This window comes from Moschus berezovskii, chromosome 1 (assembly GCF_049115385.1).
Source record: "Moschus berezovskii isolate FMDL1 chromosome 1, NW_MosBer_1.0, whole genome shotgun sequence".
In the NCBI taxonomy this organism is placed as follows: domain Eukaryota; kingdom Metazoa; phylum Chordata; class Mammalia; order Artiodactyla; family Moschidae; genus Moschus; species Moschus berezovskii.
Genome location: NC_142460.1, coordinates 54,456,335 through 54,483,948, shown reverse-complemented (window position 1 = coordinate 54,483,948; position 27,614 = coordinate 54,456,335).

Below are 27,614 nucleotides of genomic sequence, written 5' to 3'. Positions count from 1 at the left end.
TTAAGCTTTCTTCACAGTGTAGTTGCTCAGTCATGACTGGTTCTTTGAGACCCCATGGACTGTACCCTCCAGACTTGTCCATCCTTGGAATTCTTCAGGCAAGAATACTGGAGTGGGTTGCCATGCCCTTCTTCAGGGGGTCTTCCTGATCCAAGGGTCAAACCTGGCTCCCACATTGCAGGCAGCATTTCAGCCTTGTAGGATTTCTACTTCCAAGATATTTCTTCCTTGGTGTTCTTCCTTAGCCCTAGAATTAGTAGCTGCTCCCTGTCTATTACTCCTTAAAACTTAGAATCCTCTTTTATTTCTTTAAATAATTATTAACCCATTTTCCCAGTTAATACTGCCTTATATTTAATTTTCTGTGTTCAAAATTCTAGTAAAATTGTTATTGTTCACTTTGTTTTATATATAAGCATTTAAGCATATTATACATACATGCATTATATATATAAGCTATATATATATATATATATATATATATATATATATATATATATATATATATATATATGTTGCTGCTGCTGCTGCTAAGTCGCTTCAGTTGTGTCCAACTCTGTGCGACCCCATAGACGGCAGCCCACCAGGCTCCACCATCCCTGGGATTCTCCAGGCAAGAACACTGGAGTGGGTTGCCATTTCCTTCTCCAATGAATGAAAGTGAGAAGTGAAAGTGAAGCTGCTCAGTCGTGTCCCACTCTTCACAACCCCATGGACTACAGACTATTAGGCTTCTCCATCCATGGGATTTTCCAGGCAAGAGTATTGGAGTGGGTTGCCATTGCTTTCTCCGATATACATACGCATGTATAATCAAATATATTGGTTGCTATTACTGATTTGAAAGAACTTGAGTCTGTTAGATTAAGAATAAGAAAACAAAAATGTTTAACTTTAATTTATTCCTTCTTATGTAGATCTAAGTTTCTGACATATTATTTTTCTTCTCTCTAAGAACTTCAAACATCTCTTGTAAGGCAAGTCTACTGGCAGCAAATTCCCTCAGTTTTTATTTGGTGAGAATGTCATTGTTCTTCATTTTTTAGAGATAATTGTAGTGTTAACTTTGCAAAATTCTAGTTTGGAGGATTTGGTGTTTTATGAGCTTCCTGGGTCTATATTTTGGTATCTGACATTCAGTTCAGTTCAGTTCAGTCGCTCAGTCGTGTCCAACTCTCCGCAACCCCATGAATCACAGCACGCCAGGCCTCCCTGTCCATCACCAACTCCCAGAGTTCACTCAAACTCATATCCTCAGAGTCGGTGATGCCATCCAGCCATCTCATTCTCCGTCGTCCCCTTCTCCTCCCACCCCCAACCTTTCCCAGCATCAGAGTCTTTTCCAGTGAGTCAACTCTTCGCATGAGGTGGCCAAAGTATTGGAGTTTCAGCTTTAGCATCAGTCCTGCCAATGAACACCCAGGATTGATCTCCTTTAGAATGGACTGGTTGGATCTCCTTGCAGTACAAGGGACTCTCAAGAGTCTTCTCCAACACCACAGTTCAAAAGCATCAATTCTTCGGTGATCAGCTTTCTTCTGACATTAATTTGGGATAATTTTCTAGCATTTTATTGCTTTTAATTTTTTAGGTCAGAGATTCTTTCCTCTGTTGTATCATCTACTAATGAATCTATCAAAGGTATTCTTCATTTCTGATATAGCGTTTTTGATTTCTAACACTTCTTTTTTTTTTTTTCTTAGGATTTCCATCTCTGCTTACATTGATCACTGGTTCTTACAGGCTGTGTAATTTATTCATTAGAGCCATTACCATATTAATCACAGTTGTTTTAAATTCCCAGTTTGATTATGTTAACAGCTCTGCCATGTCTGGCTCTGGCACTTGCTCTGTCTATTCAAATTGTGTTATTACCTTTTTCATGCTATTTTCTTATAAGCCAAACATGACATCAGGTAAAGAAACTGCTGTTAACAGGCCATTAGTAATGTTATTGTGGAAAATTCTAAAAGAGATGGGAGTACCAGACCACCTGACCTGCCTCTTGAGAAACCTATATGCAGGTCAGAAAGCAACAGTTAGAACTGGACATGGAACAACAGACTGGTTCCAAATAGGAAAAGGAGTACGTCAAGGCTGTATATTGTTACCCTGCTTATTTAACTTATATGCAGAGTACATCAAGAGAAACGCTTGTCTGGAAGAAGCACAAGCTGGAATCAAGATTGCTGGGAGAATTATCAATAAACTCAGATATGACACCACCCTTAGGAAGAAAGCAAAGAAGAACTAAAGAGCCTCTTGATGAAAGAGAAAGAAGAGAGTGAAAAAATTAAAACTCAACATTCAGAAAACTAAGATCATTGTTCAGTGCCATCACTTCATGGCAAATAGATAGGGAAACAATAGAAACAGTGACAGTTTATTTTCTTGGGCTCCAAAATCACTGCAGATGGTGACTGCATCTATGAAATTAAAAGATGCTTGCTCCTTGGAAGAAATGCTGTGAACAACCTAGACAGCATATTAAAAAGCAGAGACATTACTTTGCCAACAAATGTCCATCTAGTCAAGGCTATGGTTTTTCCAGTGGTCATGTATGGATATGAGAGTTGGACTGTGAAGAAAGTTGAGCGCCTAAGAATTGATGCTTTTGTGTGTGTGTGTGTGCTTTTATTTATTTATTTATTAAATTTATTTATTTTAATTGGAGGCTAATTACTTTACATTATTCAATTGGTTTTGCTATACATTGACATGAATCTGTCCCGGGTGAACATATGTTCCCCATCTTGAATCCCCCTCCCACCTCACTCCCCATCCCATCCCTCTGGTTCATCCCTGTACACCAGCCCCGAGCATCCTGTATCATGCATCGAACTTGGACTGGTGATTCGTTTCACATATGATAATATACATGTTTTAATGCCATTTTCCCAAATCATCTGTGGTGTTGGAGAAGACTCTTGAGAGTCCCTTGGACTGCAAGGAGATCCAACCAGTCCATTCTAAAGGAGATCAGTCCTGGGTGTTCATTGGAAGGACTGATGCTAAAGCTGAAACTCCAATGCTTTGGCCACCTCATGAGAAGAGTTGACTCACTGGAAAAGACCCTGATTCTGGGAGGGATTGGGGGCAGGAGGAGAAGGGGACTACAGAGGATGAGATGGCTGGATGACATCACCAACTTGATGGATGTGAGTTTGAGTGTACTCTGGGAGTTGGTAATGGACAGGGAGGTCTGGCATGCTGTAATTCATGGGGACGCAAAGAGTCGGTCTTGACTGAGTGACTGAACTGAACTGAGCTGAATGTTATTGGAGAAGGAAATGGCAACCCACTTCAGTAGTCTTTCCTGGAGAATCCCATAGATAGAGGAGTCTGGTGGGTTATGGTCCATGGGGCTACAAAGAGTCAGACACGACTGAGTACATGGCCTGGGCATGGCAGTAATGTTCAAGTTAGGTGTCCCAGGTGGAGAGTGTTCTGTGGCCCTACTATGATCATATGTTCTATGATCTGATTAGGTCTCAGCTTTCTAATGAGCCTATGCTCACATTAGAAGTATTTCTCAGTATTTTATCCTTACCTGTGTAGGACAAGAAGGAGAAGGCAATGGCAACCCACTCCAGTACTTTTGCCTGGAAAAATCCCATGGATGGAGGAGCCTGGTGGGTTGCAATCCATGGGGTTGCGAAGAGTCCGACACGACTGGACGACTTCACTTTCACGTTTTACTCTCATGCACTGGAGAAAAATGGCAACCTACCCCAGTGCTCTTGCCTGGAGAATCCCAGGGATGGTGGAGCCTGGTGGGCTGCCATCTATGTGGTCACCAGAGTCGGACACGACTGAAGTGACTTAGCAGCAGCAGCAGGTAGGACAAGAAGGCTAGAATGGACTGGAGGTGGGTTTTCCCCTCTTCCACTTGCAAGGATAGAACCAGCTAAGATTGGTTATTTCCCTTCCCCCAGGTCAATTAGGCTCCGATCAAACCCCAGCAGGTTTAGTTCAGTTCAGTTGCTCAGTTGTTTCTGACTCCTTGGGACTCCATGGACTGCAGCACACCTGGCCTCTCTGTCCATCACCAACCTCCGGAGCTTACTCAAACTCATTCCATTGAGTTGGTGATGCCATCCAACCAATCATCCTCTGTCATCCCCTTCTCCTCCTGCCTTCAGTCTTTTCCAACATCAGGGTCTTTTCCAGTGAGTCAGTTCTCTGCATCAGGTGACCCAAATATTGGAGTTTCAGCCTCAACATCAGTCCTTCCAATGAATATTCGGGACTGATTTCCTTTAGGATGGACTGGCTGGATCTCCTTGCAGTCCAAGGGATTCTCAAGAGTCTTCTCCAACACCACAGTTAAAAGCATCAATTCTTCGGTGCTCAACTTTCTTTATCTCACATTTATACATGACTGACATTCTCTTCACATTCTCACATGACTACTGGTAAAGCCATAGCTTTAACTAGACGGACCTTGGTTGGCAAAGTAATGTCTCTGCTTTTTAATATGCTATTTAGGTTGGTCATAAGTTTTCTTCCAAGGAGCAAGTGTCTTTTAATTTCATGGCTGCAATCACAATCTGCAGTGATTTTGGAGCCCCCAAAATAAAGTCTTTCACTGTTTCCCCATCTATTTGCCATGAAGTGATGGGACCAGATACCATGATCTTAGTTTTCTGAGTGTTGAGTATTAAGTCAACTTTTTCAACTCTCCTCTTTCACTTTCATCAAGAGGCTCCTTAGTTCTTCTTCACTTTCTTCCTTAAGGGTAGTGTCATCTGCATATCTGAGGTTATTGATATTTCTCCTGACAATCTTGTTTCCAGCTTGTGCTTAGTTAATTAATTTCCCTTGCAGAGAGACCTTGTTAAGAAAAAGAGTGTTCTGGTAAATTTCAGACTGGTTTCTTTCTCCCTTCTCTGCCAGAGGTCCAACGATTTTTCTCAGATATTTACTTTGGGACGTTGGATGAGCTCCTGGAGGAAAATCTCACAGTATTGTGGGGGCCTCTGTATTACTTGCACCCATTGGGGTTTTTAACTCTGAGATGTGCCCACACTGATCTTCCAACATTTTGTCAAATAAGTTCAGGTATTCTTACTCTAGCACCAGCTTCAGGGTGGTTTCTGCTTGTGAGTCTCAGCTTCAGGTAAGCCATGATTCCCTGAATTTTCCATTCTGTCTCTCCAGTCTTAGAGGTAGTGATTCCTGTGTCCTCTACTCTTTTATGAATTCAAGAAGATATGTTGATTTTTCAGTCTGTTTAGTTTTTAACTTGTTGTTGGATAAAGTGGTGACTTCCAGTCTCTTTAACATGCAGAAATGTTGCTGGCCAAAATCTTGGTCTTCTTTGCCCACTGAAGCTGAATGAAAAAAATATGGAAACAGAGTTTGGAGGAAATACTAAGTGAAAGTCACTTAATAGTGTCCGACTCTTTGAGAACCCATGGACTGTATAGTATTCTCCAGGCCAGAATACTGTAGTGGGTAGCCTTTCTCTTCTCCAGGGGATCTTCCCAACCCAGGGATCAAAGGTGGCTTTAATTTTCAGCCAGGAGAGAGGGAAAAACAGTAGACTCATACCTCAAGAACTGTACCCCTTCTCCATGAGGAGTCTAGGGGCTTATATAAGGTAAGGGCTTGCAGTCAGAAGTCTGGTGATGAGGAACAAAGGTGATAGGTTCTTGATTTCTTCCTTTTTCACTGTTTCAAAAACAGTCATATAATGAGGGATGTTGAGCATTTTGTCATGTGTTTGTTAGCCATCTTTATGTCTTCTTTGGAGAAATGTCTGATAGTTCTTTGGCCCAATTTTTGATTGGGTCATTTATTTTTCTGGAATTGAGCTGCAAGAGCTGCTTGTATATTTTGGAGATTAATCCTTTATCAGTTGCTTCATTTGCTATTATTTCCTCCCATTCTGAAGGCTGTCTTTTCTCCTTGCTTATAGTTTCCTTTGCTGTGCAGAAGCTTTTGATTTTAATTAAGTCCCATTTGTTTATTTTTGCTTTTATTTCCAATATTCTGGGAGGTGGGTCTTGGAGGATCCTGCTGTGATTTATGTCGGAGAGTGTTTTGCCCTCATAATCAGAGAAATGCAAATCAAAATCACAATGAGATACCATTTCACACCAGTCAGAATGGCTGCTATCCAAAAGTCTACATGCAATAAATGCTGGAGAGGGTGTGGAGAAAAGGGAACCCTCTTACACTGCTGGTGGGAATGCAAATTAGTACAGCCACTATGGAGAACAGTGTAGAGATTCCTCAAAAAACTGGATATAGAACTGCCATATGATCCAGCAATCGCACTCCTGGGCATACACACCGAAGAAACCAGAATTGAAAGAGACACATGTACTCCAATGTTCACTGCAGCACTGTTTATAATAGCCAGGACATGGAAGCAACCTAGATGTCCATCTGCAGACGAATGGATAAGAAAGCTTTGGTACATATACACAATGGAGTATTTTTCAGCCATCAAAAAGAATGCATTTGAATCAGTTCTAATGAGGTGGATGAAATTGGAGCCTATTATACAGAGTGAAGTAAGTCAGAAAGAAAAACATCAATACAGTATACTAACGCATATATATGGAATTTAGAAAGATGGTAACCTTAACCCTATATACGAGACTGCAAAAGAGACATAGGTATATAGAACAGTCTTTGGGACTCTGTGGGAGAGGGTGAAGGTGGGATGATTTGACAGAATGGCATTGTAGCATGAATATTATCATATGTGAAATGAATCACCAGTCCAGGTTCGACACATGATACAGGATGCTTGGGGCTGGTGCACGGGGATGACCTGGAGGGAGGTTATGGGAAGAGGGAGGTGAGAGGGGGGTTCAAGAAAGGGAACACATGTACACCCGGGGCGGATTCGTGTCAATGTATGGCAAAACCAACCAATATACTAACGTAAGGTAATTTGCCTCCAATAAAATAAAATAAAAAAAAACAAAGACAGTTATAAACTGGCATCAGTAACCCAGTAACTGTGTCTGGCAGTTAGTTGCCTCTGTGGCCTTCTTTCTGATATGTAGCTACAAGGGGAAGGGCGTTGTAAAGGTAAATACCCGGTAGCGGATGTATTTAGCTGTGTCAAAAGAAAAAAATGTGAGTTGTAGCTCCTGCAGAATTAGGGGGCAGAGAAGCAAACTTAGTTACAGACATTCAGAATTAGGAGCAGTTAAAGTAAAACAAGAATAGGCCTAGCTTACGAGGCCTTGCTTACTAAGCCTTGTTCAGGCCTGCTCATTGTTCCCTTTCTCTTCTTTGTTCTCAGGAAAGGGGAAGAAAAACACTTACTCCTCTTTTTTCCTTTTCTCTGCAACAGAAGTAGAAACTGCAAGTGAGTATTTTCTACAAATGAATGAGCATTTATCCTTAAAAAAAAAAAAAAAAAATGTCTTTGACCCTGTCTGTAATCTAAGTTTTAGTTTTACATACTGGAGAAAACTTTGTATGTCCAAAGATGTTCATTATAGCTTTGTTTGTAGTTCAAAAAACATGCAAATAACTTGAGTACTTCAGTAGAATGGAGATATGTTTGTGAATATTTTGTATATAGGGGTTAAAAAATAGACTAGTTGTGCATATATCAACTTGGCTATATCTCAAGAAAGAAAATAAGTGAATAAGTCAAACTGCAAAAGGATTTCATATAAATTTGTAAAATTATGTAAATGATTCCTCTTTGTGCTTCTAGAAATACTTATAGGTAGACAAAATGTAATACAAGGATTATAAACTATTTTATTAAATTATGATTATCCACCCACTCCTCATTCCTTATGACTATGGAGAAATGGAATTAAAAGTATACTAGGAAGAGGGAACTTAAAAGTTTATATATATTACTTTATTTTTAAGAAAAATCATATAAAGTCAAAATTGAAATAATCACTTATGATTATGAAAAATAGATACATAAGTATTTAAAATGGTTTTCATTAGTCTTTTCTGTTTAATTAAAAATGAAGCATTTTCTCAGTTATATTTCTAATTATAGAAAATGTAACATAGGATAGCTATAGCACATGACTCTGGGTAGTCCTTTCAAAAGATTGGTTGAAATAAATGATATAAAAATCTCATTGTATATGCGATATTGCTTTCTGCATCTTTCCTTCTTAATAGCTGCTGCTGCTGCTGCTAAGTCGCTTCAGTCGTGTCCGATTCTGTGCGACCCTATAGACGGCAGCCCACCAGGCTCCCCCGTCCTTGGGATTCTCCAGGCAAGAACACTGGAGTGGGTTGTATTCTTAATAGCATATTATGAGAAATAGCAAAGAGTGGATCTCTGAAGTTAGAGTGCTTTTACCTAATCTCCAGATCCATGATTGGACAATTCATTTAAACTCTTTGTGCTTCAGTTTCCTCAAAAGTAAAATAAAGCTAGTGAGATTGTATAACTGTTGAAAGACGCAATACATATAAAATACTTGGAACAGTATCTGGCACAAAGGAAATTTATCAGTGTGATATATTTAAAACTGAATATATTATGTGAATGGCAGCATTCTAGATTGACATGGTTATACATTTATCTCAGCTTCCACAGGTAGTAGTAATTTTTGAACCATTTAATATTTGAAAATATTTTTCTATTCTTCACAAAGAGAACAAATTGATAAAACCTTTCTCACAAATCTCTGAAAATGTGCTGATTTTTTTCAGTATTTATTGAGAAATTTAATAAAGATTAAAATGAGTCTAATTTTTGCTCTATTATATGCTCATTTGTGTCTTATTGAATAAATATGTATATGTGCTTTTAATTCAGTTTTTCCCCTTATTTTGTGTCTGAGTGTGCCATATTGCTGAATTTTTACTCATATTTACTACACATGATGAGGGCTTTATACCAGTCATTTAGTTTTTCTTTCCACTTTTTGAAAATTTAATTCCATTATTTGGTTGTTGGTTTGGTTCTGGTTTTATCTAATGAATTTTTATTTTCCTGTGTGATTCCCTAAATTTATTACACTCATAATTGCTTCCTTTATGGTTATCTTCCTTATAGACTAAAAGTTCCAGGTGAGCAGAGGGGTATTCTCTCTTTCCCATTATTAACTGTGAAGCAGAGGACTGTATTTGATCAAAGGAATTTACCCCTTCTTTCCTCCCTTCCTCCCTTCCTTTCTCCATTCCTCCCTCTTTCTTTCTTTTTGATTTCTCTCTCTTTTTCTCCTCCTCCCTCAACTCCGCCAATATATGAAAATAGATCAAGAAGGTGTTCATCTATACACCAGAAAGTGCATCTGCTAGCCCCTTGATCTTAGATTTCTCAGCCTCCAGAATTGTGAGAAATACATTTCTGCTGTTTAAGCCACCCAGCCTATGGTGTTTTTATCATGGCAGCCCAAACAGACTTAGACTCCACCTCAATATATATATATAGTGTTATATTAATGTATGCACATTATATTAATGTATGCACATAAATTGGAAAAGGAATGGCAACCCACTCCATCATTCTTGCCTGGAGAATTCCATGGACAGAGGAGCCTGGTGGGCTACAGTCCAAGAGTCGGACATGACTGAGCAAATAACACACACTATGCACATACATATATGCCAGGCATGCTTATGATATTCTGAATTATTTAACTTTATTTCATTGATACTAATGAAACAGCATCATTTATGTGCACTAAATCATTAGCTCATGTATTACCTGGACATTTTTCAACCAATAATTCTTTACTGACTTGTTCCACAGACTAAAACATACCTTATTCTTACTAAATAAAATGAAGACTATATCCAGACAAATTCGTGTTCAGTCCAAATCCAACCCAGGACTAACAGACATTGTCATCATACCTTCTTTTGTTTGTTTAGTCATGGTTTCCTTCAGTGCTAAGAACATATTTATAGAGGCTGCTTAGATGTGTTTGCTTTTTAAACGTGGCATCTGTTTGTTTTCATGAGCAGTTTCTACTGCCTGCTTTATTCTGCTGAAGGAGGCATACATTCTTTTCTTTGTATGTCTTATATCTTTTTGTTGGCTCTCTATTCTCTGTTTCTTCACATTGTCTTTACTGTATGTATTCAAATTTCCTCTTCTTACAAGAACACCATCCATATTGGATTAGGGCCCCCCTAATGATCTCATTTTAACTTATTTCTTTAAAGACTCTGTCTCCAAATAAGGCTACTTTCTGAGGATAGGAATTCAGCATATGAACTTTCAAGGGATGTCTTTGTCTTGTGTGCTCAGTCCTGTCTGACTCTTTGTGGCACCATGGATTGTAGCACACCAGGCTCCTCTGTCCAAATAGGAATTTTTCATTTCATCTGGGTTATACATTTTATTGATGTATAACTGTTAGTAGTAACATCTCACAATCCTTTTTTCTTTAATTCTGTGATATTGGCTGCAACTTTGCCCTTTTCATTACTTCATTGCTGCTTTTGTAGATTTTGGTCAGTCCTCCGCACAATAAAACATTTTTATCTCAAACACTTTAGTAATTTACACACAATTATTGAGAAATCTATTTATTTCACTCTAGAATATAATATTTGCTTATTCTTTTTTCAATATTTATTTAAGATTAAAATTTAAAATTTTGTACCTAGAGTCTTTCCAAAGATATTCTAAAGCTATATTTTTTCTTTATGCCTGATTATGACAGCACTTATTATTATTAATTTTTTTTATTAAGGTTTCATTCCCTTTTGACTTTTGTTGATAGTGCCAACAGTCCCTTCATTGTAGAGTTAGGTATTTTCTCATGATGTCTTCATTAAACAGTTTATAGCTTCCCATATCCTAGCTTCTCTAGATGACGGGTAGATCACATGACCTCAGTATAGTAGATGATATACTTTCAGTGCTTAAATGCTTCATTTGATTTATTATTTTAGGTAATGGGATGACTATGTTGTCACAAAAGAGGCAACTGATCTCAAGAATACCAAGGAGTAGAATATGAATCAATGCACTGATACAAATCCATCTCCCTTCCTGCAAAACCAATGAACTTGAATGATGATCTGATAACATCATCAGTAAGTACTTATCAATTAATTAAAAATTAACCAATTAAACATTATATCAATTATCATTTGACATTATTTGCAACTTTGATAAATCCTAGTCAATATGTCTAGTATAGATTTCAGTAACTAAGATTTGGAATTTTACAACCTGGACGTCAGATCCTATTTATCACACTATGTGACTGTAAAATGTCAGTTGTAGAATGGGAATAATAACATTCACTAGATTAAACTTGATGTACAGAGAGATGCAGGGTGAGAGACAGGGAGGACTTCATAGTTTTCTGTCATCTCTAATCCCATTTCCCTTCTTGAGTACCAGTTGCCTACTTCCCCTTTGATTTTTAAAAATGCCTGAACAACAGCAACAATAATAGTAGCAATCATAAACAGTCACATAAGAGTAAACGTGTAAATTCAATCCTAAATATTTTTAAAAGGAATAACCATAGTGAACTTATTAAATAAGTGATATAATTATTTCTATCTATAGATTTTTAAAAAATTGGGCACAGAATGGTTAATTAACTTGTCTAAAGTCATCTGGAAAGTAAATGGTAGAACTGAGACTTAATTCAGCTCTTAACAACCATGTATACCTGCTCGATACTGGTACTCTTTTAATATTTATCACTTGTGCTTAGTCTTCCATGAATTTGGTTTGTGACACTTGCAATCCAAATTCTCCTAGCACGTTCTTCACACACAGTATTTAAAAATGCTCTCAGAAATTGTCAGAAACTATTATGGCAGGAGCAATTCTAATGACATTGGTGGTGGTGGTAGAGAATATGACTAAATTTAAATCATTTACTCTATGGCATCTATGTGTAAGATACTCTTAATTGCTTTAAAACAAGGTTTTATTATGTAACTTTAAAATGGAACTGAATGTTAAACCAACTACTATACAACAAAAAGCCTAAAAAAGAAAAAAAGAAACATAAAATAGTACAATGAATTCAGACACAAGTCTTATGTGTAAAATAACACACAACTAAATAGTTTATAAGCGACTGTGAACATGTGGTCATCCAATAGATTCCATTCAACAAGGATCAAATCAACTATGTCTTAAATTTAAAATTGTTTCAGCAAACATTTTTGCTTAGTTTTCAGTTCTTTATGTTTTCTTTAAATAAGTGCAGACATTCTTATAGTTTGAGACAAATGTAGTATAAATTGTTGCCCTAAATGTGACAACACATTTGCAAGTTATTAATGTGCTTATTAGAGAAACATTATGTATTTCCTTTGAAAATCTCACAGTACTTTTTTCCTTGTGAAGAAAATCTTCAAACTTTTGCTGTAAGCATTGCTTTTTCTGCGTGATATAATTTCAGAGAGCACTAGTGAAGAACAATTTTAATAGATAATATAAAAACACCTTTTTTAAAAGGATGCACTCCAATAGAAATAATTTCTTTTCTGACAGACAATATATATTTTTCCTCCTTGGTTTTTTCTTCAAGATCAAAACTGTAAATTTTACTTTGCCTTCAATCTTCTCCATTTAGGGTTATGTAGAGTCTTTGGTCAATCCAGTCAAAGTTCAAGGTAGATTACCAGCTAAAAGCTGCAAAAAGATTAACATATACACACTTAAACACTATAGAGTTAAAGATGTTTAGACTATGGGGACTGTGAATCACTTTTTATTTGTTTTATTTCTCTTTCAAATGTTGTATATTTGACTACTTTGTAGTTAGATAGAATCATTATAGTTCCTGGGGATTACTAAAATTTTTAGAAGGTAGTTTATTGACAGGTAGATCAAAATATGAAACCTAATTATTATGTGATGTACTTTCAAACATTATATAAACAGGCCAAAGTAAATATTCTTTATGCAGAGAGAAAGAATAAACAGTATATAACATATTTATAAATTGAAGTATAATATACATTAAACATCAATGATGACTCCCTCCTTCTACCTTCTCTAGCTTTCCCCTGCCAGCTAGATCAATTTTTACTGTAATACATATCTACTACTTATGTATCTAATATTTTTTCTTTAATGGTACTCTCTCTGATAGAGAATGCAAGAGAAATTTAAAGTCTTTAAAGGATTTTATAAAATTAAAGTGGATTGTACATTTTAAATAATTTTAGGCCATCTTGAGCAGAGACCTAAATAAGCATTCAAATAATTTGATATTCTTTACAGAGATATAAAATTCAACAACTATTTCAATACTTATAGCTTCACCCATATTTTCTAATTCTTCTCAGACTTTTGTAAAAACCAGTCAAGACACTGAGTAGCTGTATAAGTGAAACAAATAGCTTGGTTCAGTTCAGTTCAGTCATTCAGTCGTGACCGACTCTTTGCGACCCCATGAATCACAGCACGCCAGGCCTCCCTGTCCATCACCAACTCCCGGAGTTCACTTAAACTCATGTCTATCGAGTCGGTGATGCCATCCAGCCATCTCATTCTCTGTCGTCCCCTTCTCCTCCCGACCCCAATCCCTCCTAGCATCAGAGTCTTTTCCAGTGAGTCAACTCCGTGCATGAGGTGGCCAAAGTATTGGACTTTCAGCTTTAGCATCAGTCCTACCAATGAACACCCAGGATCGATCTCCTTTAGAATGGACTTGGTAAAGATCCTCAAACCATTTCACTTCTTCCAGCCGTATCAGTTTAATTGGTTTATGATGGACAGATGATGCTAGCAGGACACACAACAGTTACATTAAAGAAAGTTTTCTGTTGGAGTAGTGATCTAGGTTTGGTAGAGGTCACTTATCTGAAAGAGTGGAAATAATGTCAAATTTTATAATAGTTGAGGAGGTGGGAGGAGCCAAACATTGTGATTTCTGTGTTTTAGTCACATGATTCTGATCCAAAATACATGCCACAGAGTAATCCTTGTAATTGCATTGTTCTCCATGTCTCCTCTTTATTGTGAAACATAAAGACATCAGGAATTCTCAGTATTTCCTGGTCTGGTCAAGTATGAAGTAATCAAATTCTAACTTGCTTTTATATATGCTGTTTTGACAAAGAAAAGGTTATGAGTAAAGTTATTTAACTAATTCTGTTGTGCCCCTTGAGGGCAGAAAAAAGCCTAGGTTAGAAAAAAAAATTGTGAATGGACAATAACCATGACATTATCTGATGATTATCAGTTCCAGCTCATGTGAAGACCTACAGATATAGAATTCTCATTACTCGGAGCTATAAGAGGGAAGTGGAACTGAGTAATGAGGGCTGATTACTTGTGTATTTATAGTTTTAAATCACACTGCAGTGAAATTACTCTCCATGTGTATATTTGATGACATTCTTGTGCTAGGTGACTGATTCTGGTAAGCTGGAAAAGACACTATACATGGGGTATATTTAAAGTAACATCAACTGAAAGAGGAAATTCTGATCCCTGAATAACGATGATGGAAAATTATTCAAGCACCAATTAAGCATTCAGGAATCCCCCTGTTTGCAGAATTGCTTTAGGCCACCTTTAGTCACAGAGGATATGGTGGCGAATCAGTAGAGAACAATGCCCCACTTATTCTCCATTGTTGGGTAACAGGGTGTTCCAGCAATGAGAATTTTCCCAGAGAACTTTACCCCTTCAAAAAGACAAAATTTTTATTATAGCCACTTTGTAGCCTGTGTTCTACCAGCACGTAGATCTCTAAAGCTCATATTCGCATTTGCAAGTTTGAAAATTTTGCTTCTAACGCCAAAAGAAATGGTTCTTTGAGATCTTAGTTATATTCACTTTTTTTCCCCTTAAAGAGGGTACATGGCCTCTAAAGAAAAGGGAATTCAAACTTATTGTTGTCATATTTGTTCTCAGTTCTATATTTTTGGAACTTCCCTGGCGGCTCAGATGGTAAAGCGTCTGCCTGCAATGTGGGTGACCTGGGTTCAATCCCTGGGTCAGGAAGATCCCCTGGAGAAGGCAATGGCACCCCACTCCAGTACTCTTGCCTGGAAAATCCCAAGGAACGTGGAGCCTGGTAGGCTATAGTCCATAGGGTCGCAAAGAGTCGGACACGACTGAGTGAGTTCACTTTCTCTATTTTTACTCTAGATAACACCCATAAAATGGAGAAAGATGTTCTCATACTTTCTCTTATAGAGATTTTTTTTTTTTTAAAAAGAGTCACTGGAAAATCGGTTGCCTGACCCTAGAACTATGCTTAGAGTTATTTCTGGAGGTCAGTCCCTCTCTGTGCACCTAGAAATGCAAAGCTGGAGAGAACTTTCAGCTGCCTTAGTTTCACCTCGTCATTGTTAGGTGAGGAAACTGAGCACCAGGGGGTGAAAATCTTGTCTATCCATCAGGTATCAATGCCATGACTATATCCTATGCCAACTGTTGGAAATCCATGACCTACAGGATAAAGTCAATCTTTCTTTTTTTTTTGTAAATAAAGTTTCACTGAAACCCAGCCATGTCTGTTAGTTGACATATTATCAATGGCAGTTTTCATGATATAGCTGCAGAATTGATTAGTTCTGACAAAGACCAGAGACAGAGACACCTGGCCCACAAAACCAAAAACGCTTGCTACCTATCACTTTACAGAAAAAAGAAAAAAACAATTGCTGACTTAAATCTGCCAGTTTACTGCCCAATACTTTCCCCTCTCTTCTCTAGTATACACCTTTTGTTTGCTGGATTCGCCTCATGAATAGACACAAATATTACCCAGTGGCTTAAAAAATGTGATGAAGCGACTTGTGTTAATGCTTTATCTCAATAAGATCTGCTCCTATAAGGGAAAAATCCGAAGACCATATTACTTTAAATTCCACTACTTTTATTTGTTTTTTAGAACATAATTGCTTTACAATGTCGTGTCAGTTTCTGCTTACCAAAAAAAAAAAAATTGAAGTGGATCAGCTGTATGTATATACATCCCCTCTCTTGAACCCACTACTTCTAAAATGCAACATATCATGTCACTTCACTTCAAATTAATGTAGTGGGAAGAATATAGAACAGTCCATCTCTCTTTAATATTGATGGACATGAGTTTGAGTGAACTCTGGGAGTTGGTGATGGACAGGGAGGCCTGGCATGCTGTGTTGTGATGCATGGGGTCGCAGAGAGCCGGACAAGACTGAGAGACTGAACTGAACTGAACAGTGAATATTTAGATACTTATTTTACTAGAATATACACATTAGTTACTGATAAACCTTGCTACATTGTTACAGCAATAAAAAATTTGACAACAATTTTTGTTGTGTGGTAGATGCTTGTGAGCATAAATATAAATCATATCTTCCTTAGAATTGAAAAATCACTTGTAACAAGGAATTAAGGGATGTCTCACTCACTAAGGAAGAATCTCCTCTTCCTCATGGCACAAACTATCCATATACAAGCTTGGGTAATGAGGAAACTCTTGCTGAAATTCAAAACACTTCAGACAAGCTTTCTCATGCACAAAATACCACTTCTAATTGGTTCTTAACTAAATTAATTAACTGGTATGACTCACTCTCCAGTCACAACTCAACTTGAAAAACACAAAGGAATATGGCTGGGATAACAAAAGCTAAGAGCCCTGAATTACTCCTGATTTTCATATTAACAAGGGAGTTCAGCCTAGAGAGAAAAGGTTAATTTGTTTTTTAATGGGCTTTTGAAAGACATGTTCAGGTCTAGTGTGATAATTTATGGTTAATCATATGTTTAGAGGCAAAAGGCATTAATCTTTTAATATTAGAGTCATTTTGTGTAACATAAAACAAAGTTTTCCTCACAGTAACTTTAAAAGTCAGGTCAGACTTCCTTTTGGAGAAAAGGTGGCGATTGACAACAAGGAAAAAGACACTGTATGTGAACAGCAGTGTTGCAAGCACAGAATGACAGAACCACTCCCTGAGCAGACCTCAATCACAATGTCTTCCCCTTCCCTTTGTTTTTCTGTATCTCATGACTTAAACATTAATTCCACTGCTCATGTGCTGGTGGTACTCCATCCTAAACAGCCTAGCAAGGGCTGTGTTCTAAATGCTCACAAGTTAAATTAAAAAGAAAATCATCTTTCTGAGTCCATCTTTACCCACTAGAATGTAATTCCTGGAGCAGAAGTTTGCTAAACTCAACCTCAATTACTTTACCATATTGTAATCTTGCAAAACACATCCACAGGGATAGACACCACCTTGGAAAAACAACACACAACAATGTAAGTCTACAGTGTTGAAGGCTATTATTGGCTAGCTTCTGTCTCCCACAGAAAGATGCATTGCAGTTCTAACTTCTCATACTTCAGAATGTGACTTATTTTAGAAATAAGGTCTTTAGAGTGGTAATCAAGTTAAAATGAAATTAAGTAGGTAAGCCCTAATCCAATGTTTTTGATATCCTTCTAAAAACAGGGAAATTTAGACAGAAACACATTCACACAGGAGAGACTACATGGAGACATCTGAGGAAAAGACAGCCACATGATCAGGGTGATTTGCCTTGAAGCCAGAAATGATAAGGGATGACAGCCAACACTAGAAGCTGGAAGAGAGGAAGGATTCTCCCACAGTGCCACTAGAGAGAGCACGGTCCGGCTGATATTTGATTTTAGACTTCTAGCTTCCAGAACTGTGAGGCAATAAGCTTTTGCTGTTTTAAGTCACTGAGTTTTTGGTGCTTTGTTGCAGCAGACCTAGGAAAGTAATACAGGAGATTAGGCACAACAGTTTTCTTCCATCATGACCCGGTGAAAGCACTTCAGGAAAGGAGTAAGAAAGATAGAAATAAACAATGTTAAGCTGGGTAAGACACTCATATTTTGCAATTTAAACATCAACCTCATGTGGTTGGGGCAGGAACACAGTTTCAGAGATGTGAGACCGTTACATATTGTACACCCCCTCACACTGATCAGACATTAGGAAACCTAATCCCCGGGTGGCAATTCTGTCATAGACACTTCCATCTTTTATGAATAGGTGGGATACATAAAATCTCAGATATAAGGTGGTGATTTTGCCTTGTGAAATGATCACGTTTAACAGGGTTGGTACTTTCACAGAGATGTTAAAGAAATCTAATCATAAAAACTCCAACTTAAATACCTTCCAGGTATAAATTGTATCCCTGAAAATCACATTAGAAGAAATTATTTCTTGTTGATAGACTTTAATAGATGTGAAAGGATCCTTAAATTTATCCTGTCCAGCCTTTTGCTCAACTCTGCAGGGCTATTTATGCAATGGAAATGTAACTTAATTTGACCAACACTGCTCTGGCACTTTTCCTCTTAGACTACTAAGGCCACTGGGCTGTACCCATGATGCAGTGCCATCCAGGGTCTGAGGTTGGCTGCTTTATTACATCTCATCTTCTCATTCAGCTGGGTTCAGCTTCAAGCCCTGACTTAGTTTAGATTGAACATCCTTAAGTCCATAAAATTTAGTTTACCTTTTATTCATTTAATAGTGTCTGAGTCTTCTCAAATCAAACAAATAATAAATGGTAACTAAAGTCTTCTCCTTTATCTGTTGTATTGTCTTATCACATTCTGATCATTTTGATCAGATTTCAGCTTCAAGTAACCTCCACTACTATAAGATGAAAAGCAAATTGTTTATCCTCAGTGTCAAATCAATGCTTGATCTGCCTCAAACATTGACTTCCTCTCCCTTCATCTCACTTCTAACAAAGTTTATTAAAGGTCCCAGTTTTCTTAGTTGCAATCTCACCTTTCTATCATTTCACTGTCTTTTTTCTATAAATCTCTCACTCCCTCTTTAGAAGTTCATTTACTTACTGATTAATGACAATTTAGACCATTTTGATAATATAGGGAAGAGCACAGATTTCATTACTCTGGGAATAACTGTTAACTTCAACTTGTTCCAAGGGCAGAGGCTGCAGAAATATCAAAGCCTTTTGTGTACAGTACAGAGCTAAGTATCTTCTATGACTTAATGTGGTTCTAGTACCTAATCTAGAAAAAATAACATATAGGGGATGTCTTTGAGGAAAACTCATTGTACATTTCAAGCAAGGGGAAACTTTAGAGAGAAATACACAAAGCAGAAAGGAAGGAGATTCTAGTTAAGGTATATGAATCTTCCAAATCCATCATGGATGACAATAGGATGATAAATAAAACTATCTGTATCTCTTTGTATCTACCTTTTCAGAGTAGATAAGTATATTTTAAAATACATGCAAATATTTGAAAGACAACATCATAAAATATTCAAGTATTGAATATGTAAGTATATAAATTCATAGTTGTCAAAGCACTTTAATGTAGTAAGCTTAGTGTTCCTTCCATCTAGTCTAAAAACTGTTGGTGGAAAACCTGTGACTCCTAGAGAATAAAATAACATTACCAAAGTCACATAGAACTGAAAAACTGGTTGAATCAAGATTCATATTCAGGACATCTATTGACTCCATAAATATTAATTTAGTACCTACTCTGTGCTAGACTTATGCTTGGGGTAAAACCAAGAATTTTCTTATATCATTATGACTTTGAAGCTCACGCTGTAAATTGAATAGAAAGATAATCTTTTAAAAAGGTATTGTGAATTGTCATTTCTTTCCAGTTTGACAGATATTTTGGTTTAGGCTTTAGAGTTGTCTGAAGCTCAAAAACACAATCTAATATCATTAAAAAAACATTTCTGAAGCACCTCTGACTATTAGTGCATTTATTTGCGATGTGGAATTATAGCATCTTCTCTATATTAATGTTGAGGCATCAACAAACACAAAAAGCATTACTCTTAAAATGACTTCAATTTAGGAACATCTGTACTTTTTCAGTAGAATACGCAGTCAACTTCATAATTAGATTTTGTAACCCCAAATTAGATGTGTAAATAAAGCATCCTTTTTTAACTGACAGGAGATATACATGAATAGCTTTCTTGTCTTCTAAAGTTAAAAAGAATCACTTGTTTGTTTTCTATGATCCAAGTAGAACGTATGGGTACAGAATCTCTTAAAGCACTTTGCTTGTTAAAATCTAACTGGATGTTGTAGGGCATTCAGTGTAACATTGTAAGTTGCCTTAATCATGAAATTGAGGGAAAAAAATGCCAACTCTAGGTAATTCCAAACTTTGTTATAACCTAACCAGCTTTCCTAGTTCAGTATTCAACTCCCCACTTTTCTGTCTTTGCACAAATTATCCGTCCCACAATTAATCAAAAGCTTTTAATAATCTGTCAGTTGAAACTCTCCACAAGTGTTTATTTTTGTTAATGGATCCTTTCACTCCAATCTCCAGTTTACTCACTAAGCTGTTGGCTTTTTAATTCTGTAGAATTCTGGCTTCATAAACCCAGTGAGCTTGTGATAACTTTCAGTACCATTCTGCAGTCCAGGAGGGCAGCTTTGAACTTTGCAAGCTCCCTGGAACTCCAGATAATAATGTGGTGTTTAGCCAGTTGATTGCTCAGGCCAGGCCTTAGTGGGAAGTTTCACCTTCATGGATCCACCATGGCCACAATTAGCTAGTTCAGATGCTCATTTTTGTCAGTATATCCATGTGTGACCATTCTTTAAATTTCAGGGATCTAAAAGATATTGACTTATGAGCCAGAATAATAATAATTTACAACTGGGTAGGAAAACTTACCTCTTGAGAAACCTGTATGCAGTTCAGGAAGCAACAGTCAGAACTGTACATCGAACAACAGACTGGTTCCAAATAGGAAAAGGAGTACATCAAGGCTGTATATTGTCACCTTGCTTATTTAACTTATATGCAGAGAACATCATGAGAAACGCTGGGCTGGAAGAAGCACAAGCTGAAATCAAGATTGCTGGGAGAAATATCAATAACCTCAGATATGCAGATGACACCACCCTTATGGCAGAAAGTGGAGAGGAACTGAAAAGCCTCTTGATGAAAGTAAAAGAGGAGAGTGAAAAGGTTGGCTTGAAGCTCAACATTCAGAAAACTAAGATCATGGCATCTGGTTCCATCACTTCATGGGAAATAGATGGAAAAACAGTGGAAACAGTGTCAGACTTTATTTTTGGGGGCTCCAAAATCACTGCAGATGCTGATTGATTGCAGCCATGAAATTAAAAGACGCTTACTCCTTGGAAGGAAAGTTATGACCAACCTTGATAGTATATTAAAAATCAGAGACATTACTTTGCCAACAAAAGTCTGTCTAGTCAAGGCTAGGTTTTTTCAGTGGTCATGTATAGCTGTGAGAGTTGGACTGTGAAGAAAGCTGATCACCGAAGAATTGATGCTTTTGAAATGTGGTGTTGGAGAAGACTCTTGAGAGTCCCTTGTACTGCAAGGAGATCCAACCAGTCCATTCTAAAGGAGATCAATCCTGGGTGTTCATTGGAAGGACTGATGCTAAAGCTGAAACTGCAATACTTTGGCCACCTCATGCGACGAGTTGATTCACTGGAAAAGACTCTGATGCTGGGAAAGGTTGGGGGCGGGAGGAGAAGGGGACGACGGAGAATGAGATGGCTGGATGGCATCACCGACTCTTTGGACATGAGTTTGAGTGAACTGTGGGAGTTGGTGATGGACAGGGAGGCCTGGCGTGCTGTGATTCATGGGGTCATGGAGAGTCGGACAAGACTGAGCGACTGAACTGAACTGAACTGAGGAGAACTTGGCATCTGCTTACCATAGTGCTTTACAAGTAAGTAGGTTTATTCAGATAAATAAAGATAAGGAGTATGCCTGGTGAATACTGTGTTATAGAAAAGGAGTAGACTACTTTGAAAGGATTTCTGTATCCTAACTGAAAACAATGTGTATCTACTGCAGAGAAAGTTTAAAGGAAAGAGATTAATTACTGGAAGTACAAATTTTGTTGACGATATTGAAGAAACTAATAATCTCTAGCTCATTATTCTTTAATACATCACCTTTGTCTTATACTTAACATCATATTCCTTCTTTTTCTTTCAAGACATATGTAATGTTTACTTTTTATCACCTGAATTGTTTAAGTTATGAGAGGAAAACTCATTTATTTTATAAGGCATTTTATCCAATTATAGCATGAATTACTTCTGGAGTCTCTCAAACAGCTGATTTTAAATATTAATCCATTTGCCCATTCACTTTTATATATTTGTTTATTCAAAAAATCATATCTTGTTAGTTTCAATCAAAAAGAATGTCTTTTCTCTGAATTTCCATTCTATTACTTTCTTTAGTAGCTTCATTAAATAATTATTTGACCAACTCTTGTAACTCTTGTTTGGACTTTCATTCTTTACAGTCTATTCTGGCCTGGGTCAATTTCAATATTCTAAAATTACCTAAGTTGACTCTAGGTACCTGTCCTAAAATTTTATATTATGGAAGATCTGAGCTCTCAATTGGCCTTTCTGAAGGCAACTCTCTTTCTAAAGATCTGAACTCTCAGTTGCCTGTCATTAACAGCAGGAAAATGAATGCTTCATTGATCCCTCAGAGACAATACTAATAAGGAATACAGAATTTTCCCCTAGTTCTATTCCTAGCGTTAGGCCAAAGAGGTCAATAATATCACAGGGTTAATCAGCTTTGAAGCAGAAACTGTAAAGTCCAAAACATGACAGCATAAATCACTATAAGAATCACAGAGAATTTTTCTCAGGAATGCAGAATCTGGTTATTCTCCTAATCTTTCTGTCTTTTCTGTTCTCATAATTGTGATTTCTTTTGAATATTGATATTCTATTTTACTTTTTTAAGAAAGCAGAACATATCAAACTTGACTTTATCTCACAAAGACTTATTGATTTATCATAAATGCAGATAAACCCAAAATGTACATATTTGGCCAATTTTTTACCATTGTCTTGAACAGGATTATCAAAGAGTCAAGTAGGAATGCTTTCTCTTGATCTTGACATAGTTGCAAGTAGATCGTCTTTCACTTCAGAAGTGTTAGAGTACTTCTTTTGCTAAGTCTGAAAGTCGAGTTGTTGTACTGTCCAAGCCAGGGTAAAGAACCAGACCTTGGCTGGAGAGAAAATTAAAATTGTCCTAAAAATCAGATATGCACTTTCAAGTATAGCTAGACTGTCACTTTGCATGATATGACATTAAGACTCATGACAGCCCATTAACTTTAGAGATCTGACATGGTAGTCAGTTTCACACTATGCATCTCTAAGGAGGCTATTATAATAATGAGCTCATGAGGGATATCCGAGAAGGCACTGGTTCCCCACTCCAGTACTCTTGCATGGAAAATCCCATGGACGGAGGAGATTGGTAGGCTGCAGTCCATGGGGTAGCTGTGAGTCAGAGATGACTGACTTCACTTTCACTTTTCACTTCCATGCATTGGAGAAGGAAATGGCAACCCACTTCAGTGTTCTTGCCTGGAGAATCCCAGGGACAGGGAGAGCCTGGTGGGCTGCCGTCTATGGGGTCACTGAGTTGGACACGACTGAAGCAACTTAGCAGCAGCAGCATCATGAGGGATATGGAAACAAATAATCTGATTATACTGAGATTATATTTTGTAAAGATAGTGTATAAAACAATTATATTCTGGGTAGGTATGCTTTGCCTCTTAATGAAACCTAATACAATAGTGCATTCATTTATTCATGAAAATAAATTAATACTAAGCACAACAAAAACATTCCTTACTTATCTCTAACAATAAAAACCTTTAGCACAATAAAATATGATTCAATTTAGAAAATTTTTATTCATGTATTTATTTCTTAGACATATATCTATCTCATAAGTATAATTTACAAATGAATAGAAAACTACTTGTCTGTCATGTTTCTCGTCTAGTTATTTGCAATCATACAAACCTCTGATTCTTATGGAGCGATTAATAGTTTTTGTTTGTTTTATATCTTTTGGGGGAAAGCATTATTGTTTATAAATACAACTATCAAGATTACCAATGATAAATGTTGCAAAAAGAGAGAGATTATTTAGCTTGCAAAATTCTTGTGAAATATTTTTGTCCTAATTTGTGGTAGTCTGAAAGTTCATGTGTCTTATAGAAAATATCTGCCTACTGAACCTGCTATAAAATAGAAAACAGAGTTATGATAGGCTTTTACTAGTGCCCATCACTTATGCCCTGAAAAATTAGCAGAAGATGCAAGAGCACACACTCTTTAAAGCGATCTCTGATTTGTGTTAGAAATGAATGCCAGAACACCCTTCTGTGTGTGCCCAAAGGAACAGATAATGACAGACTACTTAAATGTTTAAAGAAAGAAATTGATCTCGGCAGGAAAAGAGAGAAATTCAGTGAGTATGTTTCATTTTGATTAGCATAGAGAAGACGGCAACTTCTGTCTCATAGTCTTTGAAAATTTTTTCTAATTAGTTTTAAGAGACAAGCCTTCAAAAACCAAAATATTCATTTATTTACTCTCTAGTCAATATACATGGAATGCCTACTATGTGCCAAACCCTGGCCTATACAGAGGATAAAACGGTAAATAAAAATAGCCAGGCTTAAAGTAAAATAACCCAAACTTCTCAAAATCATTGCACGAATCTATGAATCAATTTTATTACTTTTTTAGGAATTGCTTAACAACTGAGCTTTTTGATTTGAAATTTTAAAAAGCCCCTGGTTTAAGATTTGTAAAGCCTGAAATTGTATGAATGAAAATAAATACTGAATGTTCTATATCCTTAGATAAAAGAATATTTTTTCAACAGTGCTATGGGAAATATTACAGCATTTAGTGGAACTTTAAAACACATTTTTTTTTTTACTGTTTACATAATATAAGAAAATTTGTCTCTAATTTTAAGGGTAAAGAATTCCAGGTTCAAATTTTGACCTTTAATTTACTGCATCATTCTGTTTAGTACAGAATCCAGGTAAATGTGAAGGGTTTCAAAGGGGTGTGAAAGGGAAGCTGACATAATTTGTGGGCATAAACTCATTAAATAGCCAAGAAGCCTGTGTAATGGGAGTACACAGAAAGCATGAGTCCATGTTTGCACTCAGCGAAGGAAGCTTTCATTTGAAACTCAGTCTGCCAAAAAGTACTCTTTGTGTAGAAAGCTGGCAGGAGAGAATTCCTCCCTTTACAGTAGAAAACACAGACCATAGAGGCAGTGAGCAAGAGAGACAGAGAGAACAGAGCATAGGAAGATGAAAGCAGAAAGACAAGCTTTTCTTCCGTGGAGATAACTAGTAGTGTGTACTTTGTGAGCATATTAAAGGGAAGTGAAACATCAGCATAGAGCTAATAATAGTCTGTTCTTAATACAAACGTTGAACAATTGTATAAACACGGGCTGAGGATTTTCTGCAAATAATAAAGGAAAGCATCAGTGCGTATTATCCTGGGAGAATCGCAAAGAGGTGTCACAAAAGCATATCAGGTAATTTAGAGAGACTTTCCTAGACCCATAAAGCAAATAAAGGGTTTTCTCTAGTTCCTTATTGAGGACAGTTGAAATTAACTTCAGCATTTTATTCATTTTCTGACTGCAACTCTGTTTCTGTTACTCACAATCTTATTAGACTGTGTACTGATTTTACTGTATAAGACATTTCATTCATTTTCATAAATGTACTTATTATATTTAAAACACCTCTTCTAAGTAACTGAATTAATTTTCACTGTCATCAAGGATTCTGTGTTATAGAAAATAGCATCAGGTAGGTATAATAACATGCATATATGCATATAAACTGTATCAAACAAAAAAACTGGTAACAGATTAATGACCATCTGTAAGGAAAGGTAAAATGAATACTATAACTATTGCGTGACTATTATACACCCACTAAGTAGAACAAACTGAAGTAACTAGTCTAGTAAATTTACTTAAGAAGTACTCATAGGTGAAGAAACAAGGTACAGGATAATGAGAATGTTCACATCTTTACATTATTTACATTTTTGTAAAATGCCCAGTGTACTTGGAACACTTTATATGTATATGTGCATATATACACATTTACAAAATATCTATATAAAATTATATAAGCATGATGAAAATAGAGAAGGGTCTATACTAGGTGGTTTGCAGGTATGAGAAAAGGTAACGACTTTCTGATGGTGCTTCTTTTTATTGTTATTATTATTTTTAAATTTTTATAATTAATTTGAGGTATGTTATATACATATGCACTCAATATGCCAACAAATTTGGAAAACTCAACAGTGACCACGGGTCTGTAAAAGGTCAGTTTTCATTCCAATCCCAAAGAAAGGCAATGCCAAAGAATGCTCAAACTACCACACAATTGTACGCATCTCACACGCTAGCAAAGTAATGCTCAAAATTCTCCAAGCCAGGCTTCAACAGTACGAGAACTGTGAAATTCCAGAAGTTCAAGCTGGATTTAGAAAAGGCAGAGGAACCAGATATCAAATTGCCAACATCTGCTGGATCATCAAATGCAAGAGAGTTCCAGAAAGACATCTGCTTCTGCTTTATTTACTATGCCAAAGACTTTGATTGTGCAGATCATAATAAACTGTGGAAAATTCTTAAAGAGATGGGATTACCAGATCACCTGACCTGCCTCCTGAGAAATCTGTATGCAGATCAAGAAGCAACAGTTAGAACTGGACATGGAACAACAGACGGGTTCCAAATTGGGAAAGGAGTATGTCAAGGCTGTAAATTGTCATGCTGCTTATATAACTTATGTGCAGAGCACATTATGAGAAATGCTAGACTGGATGAATCACAAACTGGAATCAAGAGTGTTGGAAGAGATATCAATAACCTCAGATATGCAGATGACACCACACCTATTGCAGAAAGCAAAGAAGAACTAAAGAGCCTGTTGATGAAAGTGAAAGGGGAGAGTGAAAATGTTGGCTTAAAACTCAACAATCAGAAAACTAAGATCATGGCATCCAGACCCATCATTTCATGGCAAATAGATGGGGAAACAATGAAAACAGTGACAGAGTTTATTTTATTGGGCTCCAAAATCACTGCAGATGCTGATTGCAGCCATGAAATTACAAGACACTTGCTCCTTGGAAGAAAAGTTATGACCAACCTGGACTGCATATTAAAAAGCAGAGACATTACTTTGCTAACAAAGGTCTGTCTAGTCAAAACTTTGGTTTTTCCAGTAGTCATGTATGGATGTGAGAGCTGGACTATAAAGAAAGCTGAGGACTGAAGAATTGATGCTTTTGAACTGTGGTGTTAGAGAAGACTCTTGAGAGTCCCTAGGAGCAAGGAGATCCAACCAGTCCATCCTAAAGGAAATCAGTCTTGAATATTCATTGGAAAGACTGATGCTGAAGCTGAAACTCCAATACTTGGGCCACCTGATGTGAAGAACTGACTCATTGAAAAGACCCTGATGCTGGGAATGATTGAAGGCTGGAGGAGAAGGGGATGACAGAGGATGAGATGGTTGGTTGGCATCCCCAAGTCAATGGATATGAGTTTGTGTAAGCTACGGGAGTTGATGATGAACAGGGAACCCTGACATTCTGCAGTCCATGGGGTCTCAAAGAGTCGGACATGACTGAGCAGCTTAACTGAACTGACTGATGTTATATACTTATAGCATTGTATTAGTTACAGATATACAATATAATAATTTGATATTTATATGTATTGTGAAGGGCTTCCCCGATGGCTCACTGGGTAAAGAATAAACTGCAGTGCAGGAGACACAGGAGATGTAGGTTCAGTTCCTGGGTTAGGAAGATCCCCTGGAGGAGGGCATGGCAACCAACTCCA